Here is a 13,506-nt window from a genome sequence, read left to right on the forward strand (position 1 = left end):
AAAGAAAAGAAAAAGTCTGGTGCACCTGGGTGGCTCAGTTGTTTGGGTGTCTGACTTTGGCTCAGGTTATGATCTCATGGCTTGTGAGTTGAGCCCCGCATTGGGCTCTGTGCTGACAGCTCAGAGCCTGAAGCCTGCTTCAGATTCTGTCTTCCTCTCTCTGTGCCCCTCCCTCACTTATGCTCTTTCTCTCTCTCTCAAAAATAAATAAACATAAAAAAAAAATTTAAAAAAAACAGAAAAAGCCCTTTCTGTATGAGGCTTACATTCTTACATTTGGCTGATTGACTACTTAAAAAAAAAATTCCTACTTCCTCTTTAATATCTCTGTCTGCACACCTCCACATACCTTATCCCCAAAATATATATATACATATGCACACACATACATACAATACTATCTACATATATGTATGTATATAAGATATATAAATCCCTTGTGTCAGGCAACTCATACATTTTTTTTCTTTTTTTATGATATAACTTGTAAATCAGGGAATTATGTTTAACAGTAATGCACATTCTAAGGATTTCAAATCTGTCTTAAATTTTTTTTCAATGTTTATTTATTTTTGAGAGACAGAGAGAGACAGAGCGTGAGTAGGGAAGGGGCAGAGAGAGAGGGAGACACAGAATTCAAAGCAGGCTCCAGGCTCTGAGCAGTCAGCACAGAGCCCGACGCAGGGCTCAAACCCACGAACCATGAGATCATGACCTGGGCCGAAGTTGGACGCCCAACCGACTGAGCCACCCAGGTGCCCCTCAATTCTGCCTTTAAATATTCCCTATTAGGTGTACTAAGTTTTCCACTTACTGTTCTGTCTCTATAATACATCCTCTGCATTACTTTGTTCACAGACTTTTTCCTTTTCTTTGCTTGACTGAAACAAAATTAAATGAAGAGACGAATGAGGCACCATTTCTGTCTGAAAGTTCAAAAGCAGTCAGAGATCAGTGGCAGGTTGTTTTCACCAGCTCCTGGTCAGCTTTTCATAGTGGAGGTATCTGAGAGAGAAGGTCACCAAACTGAGCAAAGGATTCATATTTTCAGGGGCTTTTGGAGCTTGAAGGGACTTAGGCAGTTGTTCATCTAACTCGTAGAAAACCAGTAGAACACTGATTACAAATAAGGGGTATAGTAATGGATTAAGACACTTCCTTCTTTGTTTAGAAGGATATCAGAGAAAATCTTCAACAAAACTTTCTTTCCTTAAAAAGAGTCAAACTTGGGGTGCCTGGGTGGCTCAGTCTGTTGAGTGTCTGACTTTGGCTCAGGTTGTGCTCTCAGGGTTCATGAGTTTGAGCCCCCTATCAGGCTCTCTGCTGTCAGCACAGAGCCCGCTTCAGATCTTCTGTCCTCCCTCACCCTCCCCCTCCCCCACTTGTGCGCATGTTCTCTCCCTCCCTCCTTCTCTCTCTCTCTCTCTCTCTCTCAAAAATAAACTTAAGAAAAGACTTGTAAACATTTTGTCATCACTAGCCTGTAGTTCTGTGTGGAATAAAAAAATTGTGAAGCAGCAAACAATGATTACTGACCCTCTCTTTCCCACCTTTCTTGATGTTGACACTGTTCTACTTTGCTCTTCTGGTGGGTTGGATGCCTTGGGGGTAGAGATGGCTCTGAGCCACACCCAAGCACCAGGAGCGTGAGGATCTGCCTTTTCTCGGCCCAAGATTCCCAGTTAACTCCTATGCAGTGATCCTGTGAGAACAGGCATTATAGGGGTGGTATCAACATTTATTCCATGACGACAGGGCAACAGTTGAGCAGCACTAGTATATTCTATCCCTGAAACTCAAATTAACACATGAAAGTATAAACCATATTCTTCAACTTCATGTTATAACTCTTTGGTTGTAATTCTCTCTCAAACTCCTCCCTAGAACTTTCTCCCAGGCTGGAGTTAGAGTGGATGTCCCTGTGGTTCTAATTATGGTTTGCTTCATTTGATGTCCCCCCTCCCCCCAACATAAGGCTATTGCTATAAGATGTCCTAAGGGATGGCATCCTATGGTCAGGACACTAGGAATGGAGAATACCCCGTGTTAATGGATCATTCTTTAACTTCTCTCAGGTCAGATCCTGTCCTTGTTCTAGGAACCTTTCTCTCTTGACCTCTTGAACATAAAGACTATACTTAATACACTGTGTACATGAAAACAAAGTAGGTAAAGCAATATCAATAATTCTGTCATAACCTCCTCATTTTGACTTTTCTTCAGGGACTGAGATTCAGGAGGTGCTATTAAGTTAATATTATTGGTATGAATTTCATTGCTTTTTTTTTATATGTTCTTCGAAATTTCTTTGGTGTATGGTTGTATAAGAGCTATATACATAAGGAATTTTATTTTATGCACATTTAAGTGTCAGAATAAGTTCATAAATTAGTTTTCAAAATTTTTCTCTTAAATGGTGTTTATCTGAACATTATTCAAGCTGAGACACATGGGACAAGGGCCTCTGTGCGTGCAGTTTGCAGCGTACTGGCTTAGATCGTGGGTCCTGGGAAAGCACACACTCTCTCTCTCTGAGGTCTACCTCCTGTGTCCCCTCAGGCCCACCACTGTTGTTCATTGCTGACAGTGGATGGTGATTTGGAGCCTGTAGTTATAAACTCTCCACTCAGCGAGGGCTTGCAATCTATTGGAGCCCAGATGCTACCTTAGGAATCACATAATTCAAATGAGGTTCAATTTTGTTTAGGGACCACAATCTACTTAACCCCCCAAATTGGTATTCGTCACATTGGCTAGGGTCATCCATCCTTTTAGGACCAGTTTCCCAGTCTTTAAGTTCATATAGTTTGGTGTTGATGATGATGATGATGATAAAGGCAAGCAGCTATTATCATTCATTTAAGTGAGTACTTTCTAGTGCCAGGCATGTCATGTATGGAATTAGTGGTTCTCACAGCAACCTTGAAAGTAGGCAATACGATCCCCATTTTATGGATGAAAACCTGGGCTCAGAGAAGTTATCTTACTTACCTTAAGCCACATAGCTGGTAATGAGAATCGAGGTTTCATTTTAATCTGAGTCTTTCTACACCCCCCTTACCCCACCTATGTGCATTGCACCGGTTATGTTGTCTCTATTTCAAAACTGAATATGTGTTTTAGAAAAGATGGGAATGTATGCTAGGGACACCTGTTGGCGAATTTGACTTCTCTTTAGAGTTCTTTACATAAAGATGATTATTTGAAGATAGATGCCAGCTCCATGACCTTGTCTTCTTGTTGAAGACTTAACTCATGATTTAAAAAAGTCACCCAAACAGTTCAGTATTGAAGGCAGATATGTTTATTAGTATTACTGATACCACCACTTAATTTTATTCAAAGAACTGGTCTTTGACATTTCTCAGATTGGTTACTGGCTCTAAGTGGCTGTAGCTTATTGAGAATCTGCAGATTTATGTCTCAAATGGTGTTCCCCAGCCACCCTTCCCTCCCCACTGCCTTGTTCAGTGAGCAGGGTAACTTGCTGGCCCAGGCCAGCTACAATATTATGGTTTCAGTGTCGGTCATGCAGAACCAGCCCTGTTCTGATTTCAGAATTATGGTTGGCTGTCCTGGTGTAAAGTGACTCCCTCCTTTGAAGGAGGGTGGGACTGGGGAGCAATAACATTAAAGGTTATGCTAATATTCCATGCTCGTGAAGGTTTCCTGGTTTCATTTGAAGCTGTCGTTTAAAATATATGAACTTCTAATAGTATCGATAAAGAAGTGTGAAAAAAAGGTGTGCATAGAAGCAAGCACACGTATTTTCCAGGTCATGCATTTTTTAAATAATAGATGTGAAAAAATGGTTATTTTTCTTTAAGACAGAGATTTATGAGTGATTTCTTATAAGTTTTTTTTTAGAACTCGAAAGAATAACAAAACCCTAGTATGTTTCCCTTAATCCACTGGAAATAATTATAACATTAATCACCATTAGAACTAAAGGGGAAATGTATTATAGATTCAATAACATCCATTTTTATGCCTAACAGAAATGAATTTATGATTAGTGAGGGACAAAACCCTTTATTTTTGAGCATTTTGAACCTAAGATGTACCAGATAGGGGGGTTGGTAACCTTTGGGAGGATGGTAGCAGTGGTGGTCAGGTGGTAATTACCCATCGTCCTGAGCCCACATTATGACTGTTAGGAGAACCTTATGGTCCTATCCTCATCATTTGGATCTTTGGATTTTCCAGCCCCTTTTCTGTGTGGGTCCTGAAATAAACCTGATTATTTTCATGGAACCACCTTCATTCTCTTCCTCTGCTTGAAAATGTTGGTCATGGCATCTATGCCTCCTTGTTATTACCTGTTCCTTGTAGCTAAGGCAGACACACCAACTTTGGACGTTACTCTCGCTGCTGTTGGCCTGGCCCAGGTCCAATATTGATGGCCACAATTAGCAATTTACACTTGCAAAAATTGGTGGTGGTGGTGATGGGAGTAATAAAGAGTTTTATAGATTCCCTTTTACATAAAGAAAATTTCCTAGAAAATTATGTTTTTGATAGGAGAAAAAAGTTGTAATCTATGAAGGACTAACAATAATTGGCACACTGATTTTCAGCCCTTCCCTAGGGTACAAACACACTGGAGTTCTCGTGGTCAGGCCATGTAGGACACAGTTACTGAGCGCATTGCAGGGAAGAGTTTCAGAGCTGTAGGCTACTTGTTTTTTCCTGCACACGTAAAATTTCAAGTGCTGTAATTGTCCACTTATGATGTCATTTTGGAGCATACAGCAGGACTACCGAAAACTTAGTTTACACGTTATCTTGGATAGCTTATTGTTTTTCTGGGTTTTAGAAACACGTGGTGAAGAAATGGCTCAAATGTTTTTCTTCTGAAACACTGGGTCTGCTCTGCTAAATGTAACGTTCAACAGAATGGATGTTTATCCTGCTAAATATCCGCAAAATGTTTGGTAAGGCCAGGGTGGAAGGCTGCCTAACTCAGTGTATAATTTTGTGGTAAAGATAACATGGCAGAAAGTGCATCCTGACATTTGGAAAAAAAAAAAAAAAAGAAGTGTTATTTTGCCAGAAAGATGTTTCCTTAAAGTATAGGTTGCAACTCTCAGGCAGATCCGGACTGGAGGCATATTTTGCTTGGCTTTCACAGTATTAAAAACAAAAAGTCTGACCACCTAGGTTGGAGACTCTGTTTGCTGGTTGTCCACACTCCCACCACTTGCTTTTGTCTCGGTTGCTCACGTTACTCCCCAGGGTTCTGAGACGTTTCTTTTGTGTCTCTTCCTAAAAGAAAGCTATTTGTAGGCAATGTCTGATTGCCAAGCCCTGAAGTTGCCATTGGACTGTTAGAAGAACCTCCTTCTTGCTCCTGCTCCTTGCTCCTCTTGGCTTCAGCCCAGGTTGGGCAATAGCAGGCCCCTGCTGGACTTTGGGAAAAGGAAAATGGAAGGAGAAGGGGAAGAAGTCCTGTCTGTGCTTCCCCAGCACTGGTCCCCCAATGTCCAAGGAGGTGGAGGGAAGCCAGGGAAAGGCTGCTCAATGCCATGCTCTAGCCAGGGAAGGAAGAGAAAACACCCCTCTCCTTACTCATCTTGTCTTCCTGTGTGCTTGTTTCTTGCCCCTGTATTTTTTAACACATGTGTGGGGTCCAATTAATCTGTTCTCATTTATGCAGCATACAGTTTTGAAGTCCACAGAACGTGGGTCACTGCGCCGGGGTCGTGGAGGGCAGTAGGGGAAGATACCCAGATCTGTCACTGCTGTGAATTTTAGTTCTATTATTGTGGTTTTAGTTCCCACGTGAGAATTTCGAGGGTCAACTATATCCTTCACCAACCATACAATATCCTTAGAATTTTTATTTCTGTCTCTTAGAGACTAGAACTTGTATTCTCTTGACAGTGCACAATAGTTGCTTAACACTTTCTTCTGGCTCTTGAGTAGATCATTTTCAGAGACAGGGTACTTTCCAGCATTTTTTTTTTTTTTTTTTTTTTTTTTTTTTTTTTTTAGTAGGCTCTATGGTTTATTCTTTGTTTTGCTTCCTTTACTCATCTTTGAACAGGGCGATATCATTTTGTCCGCACTCATTTGCCAATAGCCAGAGTGTGGGGTTCACTTTGATTCTGCCCTGTTTGTTTGCTGGGGGAATCCCTTTCTCGAATTTCCAGGCCAAAGGGTAGGCCATGCAGCTCCCAGCCTGAACGCCAGGATAGGAGCTCTGCTTCCAGGTAAGAGCTGCTCCTGCCCTGCCAGCTTTTTCTACCTGCTTCTCTGCCACTCTGAACCAAGGGCTGTAAACTCAGGGGCCTGAAGAAGTTAGGCAGATGAAACAAAATTATTATGGAAGCCATTGGTCTTAGACATTATGCAATGTATGGTGGCTGTGGAAGGCATTTAAGTGCAATATTTCTAAAGTGCTTTGCCCTTTTTTTTTTAATGTTTAATTATTTATTTTGAGAGAGAGAGGGGGAGGGGCAGAGAGAGAGAGAGAGACAGAGACAGAATCCCAAACAGGCTCGGCACAGAGCCCCATGCAGGGCTGGGCTCAATCCCACGAACAGTGATGTCATGAACCATTACATCATGACCTGAGCCAAAATCAAGAGTCAGATGCTTAGGCAATAGAGCCTGTGCTTTACCCTTTAATTTTTTTATTAAAATAATTTTTTTAATGTTTATTCATTTTTGAGAGAGAGAGAGAGAGAGAGAGAGCGAGTTAGGGAGAAACAGAGAGAGATAGAGACAGGATCTGAAGCAGGCTCCAGGCTCTGAGCTGTCAGCAGAGTCTGACATGGGGCCTGAACCCACGTGTTACGAGATCATGACCTGAGCTGAAGCCCGACGCTTAACTGACTGAGCCACTCAGGTGCCCCTCTGCTTTGCCCTTTAAACAGTTTGCCCATGAACCAAATATGGTATTGGAGTCTTTTGTGTGAGACCGTGTTTCTAAAACAGTGTTTCTTAAACTTTTTTTGATTTTTTTTTTGACCAAGTATATGCACATGATTTTTTTAATTAATTAATTAATTAATTAATTTAAAGTTTATTTATTTATTTTGAGAGACAGAGACAGCATGAGTGGGAGAGAGGGACAGGGAGGGAGAGATAGACTCCCAAGCAAGCCCTACACTCAGTGCAGAGCCCGATGTAGGGCTTGAATTCGTGAACCACGAGGTCATGGCCTGAGCTGAAATCAAGAGTTGGATGCTTAACTGGGTAAGCCAGCCAGGTGCCTCTGCACATGATTATTTTTAAAACAGAAGTCCAATATTTTATATTTTGGGGATTCTTTTCTGAGAGTAAATCTCAGAACTGAGATTGCTTATTCTAGGAGTCTAAAAATTAGCGTTTTTTGTTTGTTTTTAAATCTACACCTTTATTTATTTACTTTTCAGTTAGTTTAAATCCTTGAGGGGTACAACATCACATGGATTCTCTGGCCAATGGCTTTAGCAGGAAGGTAGCTTGGGAATTTGGCATGAACCATGCCACTATTTCCATGAGCATGAGTTACTTTTCCCCAGATTACTCTGGTTTTATTTGGTTTGCCACCAGGAGTCACTGTGTTGTTCTTTGCTTTGTACACATAAGCACATCTCTTGCCTAGATAGAATTCAGTTTCATCTCGAGCATAAACACCTTCAATTTTAAGAAGAGCTGTGTGCTCCCTCTGGTTCCGGAGACCCCACTTACACCAGCAAAAATGGCTTTGGACCCCAGGCTTCCAGACATATTTGTCATTTCAGGAGTCCTGTTCTCAGCAGGCCTCCATGGGTTCCAAGATGGCAGAAAGAGACTAAACATTAGTAACTTTTGATAAATAGATTCCCAAAATGTTTCTCAAAAGATTTATGCTGGTTTACATTGCCTAGGCAATGTTTTTTTACTGTAACCAGAATTCAAATTTAAATTATTTTGTGATTTTTAATGGATGAGGTATTATTTCATTCTTTTTTAATTTATATTTTATTTCAACGTTTTTTTTTTTTTTTTTTTTTTATTTATTTTTGGGACAGAGAGAGACAGAGCATGAACGGGGGAGGGGCAGAGAGAGAGAGGGAGACACAGAATCGGAAACAGGCTCCAGGCTCTGAGCCATCAGCCCAGAGCCTGACGCGGGGCTCAAACTCACGGACCGCGAGATCGTGACCTGGCTGAAGTCGGACGCTTAACCGACTGCGCCACCCAGGCGCCCCTTTAATTTATATTTTAAAATTTATTAGAGTAGTGGAACATTTCATTGGTTAGTAATATTATCTTCTCTTATAATAATAATATTCATAAAAGATATAGTAAAATGAGCAACTTATGATAAAGTAAATCAACAAGCACAAAATCTTCTTAGATCACCCCTCAAAAAATGACTTTATCATTTATCTGCAATAGATATGTCTCACTTTTTGTGGTATAATGGCCACAGTTATCTTACTCTATTTTATTAGTCCTTGTCAATAAATATGTTGCAGAACAGAGAACTGTGCATCAAACAAGAGTGGACTGTTAATATTTTTGTGGTTTATAAGGAAAGAAATTTTCAGGGTGTTTTCCCTGGGGAAAAAAAAGCTTAAATCTAGATATAGTTGATTTTTCAATATTGAGTTTTATTTCTGGAAAACTATTATACCACATATAACTTCTCACTAGTATTTCATTACCAATGGATTTTGATACTGTAATTCTTACCTTGAGATATGTGTACCTCTGAGCCCTTTACCTTCTCCAGCAAATCAATGAGTGTTTTGCAGACAAATATTACTATTCCTGCTAGATGGATTCTTTTCCTGACTTTACCTGTCATATAAATAGCTTCTCCCCATCATCTTGGTTTTAATGAAAGTATGAAATCTATATACTTTTATTTTTCTGTATGCCATCTTAGTAATATATACTCAAAACTACATGTATAACTTTTGCTGAAATATCTTTTGAGTTTTACTATACTACTCTTTTGAGTCATAAAAAAGACCCAAAAGATTTTAAGCCTTGCCCATGTATTATGAACTACACATGATTTTTGTTTTGTAATGGACTAAAAACCCATTTACTTCAACAGAATTGGACCAGGTTTTAGAAAATAAAAGCATTTATCCATGGTGATGCAGAATTGTAGCAGTGTTTATACTTTTGATCATTCCTTAGAGAAGTATTACCTTGGTAGACAACCAGCTGGCTTCAGGGAAAATTGTACCCTTGATACATGCTTAAAACAGCAGTGTAAAACGTAACTGGCTGACCGTGCTGGTTTTGGTTAGGGTCACTTTCTTATTATTCATGGTATGCTGGGAGCACAGGGGATGATATCAGTTTCTACCCTGTAGAACTCTTATGATGGCCAGACATAGTATTTCCCTTTGTTGTCAACACTTGAGAAAAATTTGCCAAGTGGAGACTTATGAATAGAAAAGGAGAGAATATTAGTAATTGTGGTTTGTTTTCAGAAGAGAAAAATGCAGTTTTTCAATGTTATTTTAGAAAAGATCTTAGGAGTTAAAGTTTAAAATTCTAAAAAACTTTTGTTTTTAACAAATAGGGCATGATTTTTAATCCCAGTATTCTTTAATTTCTTTCCTAAGTATGTTTTGTCCTAGGACATTGTGGCAACCCATATTACAGTCCTTTGGGACCTGGGTTAACTCATCTTTGTTTCCCTAGTATTGGCACATGTGAACAGTTCAATAAATTGTTTTTGACATGAACCAGTGACCTTGGAATTTTTACAACATTAAAAATTAATTGAGAAATTAAATGGGAAACATAATAAGATGATGGTGATTTTTCTGGTTGGTACCAATGTTCCAGACTTTCTTAGTTGGCGTTGTTTTATCTCCTAATTACTGGCAGAGTAGGGAACAAAGACAGGAAGCTCAGAAGGTTCTCTATTATGTAGCTAGACCCCATTGTTTTTTTGGGCAGTGGACTACAGATGCTGTTACTACCTGTAAGTTATCTTCATGATTCTAATTGGCTGATTTACCTTTGAAGTTTTTTTCGGGAGAGGAAAGCCATTTCAGACAATCAAGCTGGGAAAGGATCTATGTGGCATTAGTGATCTTAGGAAAAAAATGTCTTTGTGTCTGTTTCAGAACAGAGGATAGTGAGGAAACCAGATGCATGGTTTTCCAAGAAAGAGGCCATGATGAACAATTAAGTTTGATTATATATTTTTATATTTGGGATGTTATATTATGAAGAGATTTTATTTCCAGATCCCAAAGGGACCGATGTGCATCAACAACAAAAATCAAACAGCCTGATTTAAAAAAAAGTAAAAGATTAAAGAATTTTCAGTGATGAAACTTCACTAATCATCAGGGAAATAGAAATGAAAACCACAATGAGATACCACCATATACCTATTAGGATGACTGCTATAAACACACACACACACACACACACACACACACACACACACACAACAAAATGACAAATGTTTTGAGGATATACATAAATTGGAACCCCTATGCATTGGTGGTGGGAATGTAAAATAGTGCAAATGCCTTGGAAACTGGTATGATTATTCCTCAAAAAGTTAAACATAGTATTACCATGTGATCAGCAGTTCCACTTCTGGGTATATACCTAAAAGAAGTGAAGGCAGTGACTTGAATAGATATTTCTACACCCATGTTCATAGCAGCATTTTCACAATGGCCAAAGTATGGAAGTAACTCACATGTCTGAGAGATGAATGGTTATAGAAAATGTGGTTCCTGCATGCAATGGAATAGTATTCAGCCTCAAGGGGGGAAATTCTGACACATGCTACAACATGGATGAACCTTGGAGACATTATGCTAAGTGAAAGAAGCCAATCACAAAAGGACAAATATTGTATGATTCCACTTATATGAGGCTCCTACAACAGTCAAATTTATAGAGTCAGAAAGTAGATGCTGGTTGCCAGGGTTTGGAAGAGGGGACGAATAAGGAGTTGTTGTTTAATGGGCACAGAGTTTCCGTTGGGGAAGATGAGAAAGTTCTAAAGGTGGATGGTGCTGATAATTGTGCGGCAGTATGAATGTGCTTAATGCCATAGAAGTGTTCAGTTAAATGGTTAAACACTTGGGGGCAGTTAAACAGAATGGTTAAAATGGTGGCACCTGGGTGGCACAGTTTAAGCGTCCGACTTCGGCTCAGGTCATGATCTCATGGTTCGTGGGTTCGAGTCCTGCATTGGGCTCTGTGCGGTCAGAGTAGGGCCTGGAGCCTGCTTCAGACTCTGTGTCTCCCTCTCTCTCTGCCCTTCCCGCACTCACACTCTGTCTCTCTCTGTCTCTCAAAAATAAATAAACCTTAAATTTTTTTTTTTTAAAAAAGAATGATTAAAATAGTGGAACAAACAAAACTATCTGTATGGACATTTCAGTCAGCCCATAATCATAACCTAGATGCTAAACATGAGTCATCTGTGAATTATCAACCCCTTCTCCCACACAATATGTCTATATTACCATGGTAACAAAATAATACTACTTCAGTGAAGGTAAACTACTTGAATTAATAAATGTAGTGAATGGTACCACCATTGGTCTTCACTGTTGGATCAGGTTCTAGATTTGCCAAGAAGTGTATAGGAGCTATTGTACTCCAGCTTCTTCATTTATTATGAGAGTATAATCATATTGACAGCAGAATTTTAGTTGTGGTATTTCTGAATGCTTCTGTTGCTGTAAACTCCAAAGAAAAAGTCTCCTAGAACTCAACATGGTTCTAAGGCTAGAAGATGCAGAAGATACAACTCCCTGTGTTTCCAAAAGTACAGCTTGGCTTTGCACTAGGTCTTGTTAACAGTTTTCTAAAATAGTACAACATGGAAGTCAATAATGTTCATATCCAAATGACATGTTATAGCTTTTCTTCCTGAAAAAAATGCATAGGAGTTGCAGGGGAGATGGGTTATGAGTTTATGGAAATATTCTAAATCCTGCTGAAAAACGATAGAGCCATGATAAAATGAACACAGTAAAAAAGCTTGAGAAGTGGCTGCTTTAGTCATTGAAAAATTGTCTAGGCACAAAAACATGTTGAAATTTATGGATGGTTGTGTTTTGCATGATGCTTAAGCTAACGGAGAAAATGAAAAAAGATCTTTTAAGACACATTTATTTATATATTTACTCATGGCTTAACTGCATATTTAATAAATGTCCACCAGTCCAGTTAATGCCTTTATCATCATGGTGACATGACCTTTTATAAATAGAGAAATGAAATTTATGTTCAGTACCAGGGAAAGGAAATGTTCTGTTCATGTTTTTGTTACAAGTATGCATTTAAAAGGACTTCTTTTTTAATGTATTTTATAGCTCTGTGCAGTCTCTCCTAAAAGCTTAAGGGCATCAGAGTATTGGATGTTTAATGATTCATTTAAATCACTGTGTTTGTATGCTTCTTCCTTTTTTTTAAGTGAACCTTAAAACATTTCTTGAGTCCTCATCCACAACCACACATTAGGTATTGTAGTTAGGTACATAATACATGATACCTTCTGAATTTTGTGCTTTTGAATGAGTTAGAGTCTTCTGGGAGAGAGAGTACAGATACCCCCACCTACCTCTCTAAGAAAAAGAATACCCTTAAAAAAAAAGAAATAAAAAGATGCTTAAGTATGTTTTCAAGCTGTTTGTTTTAATAATATATACGTTTGTCTCCAAATAATAACATGAGCATAATTTTCTCAATTTAATGCATATTTGTCATATGGTATGTTCTGCAATAGACATAAGCAGTTTCTGCCTTCAAATTTGTGATTTTGAGTGTGGTTGGAAGGGCTAATATGACAGATGTACACAGGGTAAATTACTAGTATTCCTAAGAGAGAGATAGCAATGAGTGTTGCCTTGACCCTAGTACTTGACCCTTGCCCTTGTACCCCAGTTTTATATTTCATAGAATATCCTTGCATTGTCAGCTACTTCAAATTCTGTTAGGAAATGGTCGCTAGAATGTATATAATATAATATGAAAAAGGGGACCAACGAGGAGGTATTGTGTGAGATGGGTCTTGAGGGAGGGATAGAATGCCTGCCAATATGGGGAAGGAAGTCAGAGGTGGGAAAGTATGGGTCAGATTCACAGAGTAGTGAATGGTCTTACGTGACCTAAGCCTAGAGGGACTCTAAGGAAACAAGCCAGAAAGGTAAGGTTGACTGGTAGAAACATGTTTATCTGACATGGTTTGAAATTACTCCTGAAAGATGTCCACTTTTAATTTTTGCAAGAGTAGTTTGTCCTTGACTCTTCAATATTTGAGCTCTGATTGTACAAATAATTCAGACAAGAATGAACCAGTGAAGATGTCTGTAATTTTCCCAGACATTTCATGCCTTTGTTAGTAGTATTTGTTCATTCTTTTCCTGTTGATTTTACTCAGTTCTCTGTGCTCTGCTTGCTCCCTTACCTACTTTTTTCCACATGGGTGATAAAGCCCCAAGGATTTAGTTTTTCTCCATTTACTCCACTTTCCTACAATAGCAAAATATTTGTAACCCCACCACTAATATCCTTGCCAAAATGGACTTT

The 13,506-nt window shown here is 39.0% G+C and overlaps 1 protein-coding gene and 1 pseudogene across 2 annotated transcripts in view; one reads left to right on the forward strand and one right to left on the reverse strand.

Moving 5' to 3' along the window:
• BCKDHB (branched chain keto acid dehydrogenase E1 subunit beta) overlaps positions 1 to 13,506 on the forward strand; it is a 219,614-nt gene that overhangs the window by 136,907 nt on the left and 69,201 nt on the right. The window lies entirely within an intron of this gene.
• On the reverse strand, positions 7,385 to 7,716 carry LOC122220124 (annotated as a pseudogene).

This window comes from Panthera leo, chromosome B2, assembly GCF_018350215.1.
Source record: "Panthera leo isolate Ple1 chromosome B2, P.leo_Ple1_pat1.1, whole genome shotgun sequence".
NCBI classification, from domain to species: Eukaryota; Metazoa; Chordata; class Mammalia; order Carnivora; family Felidae; genus Panthera; species Panthera leo.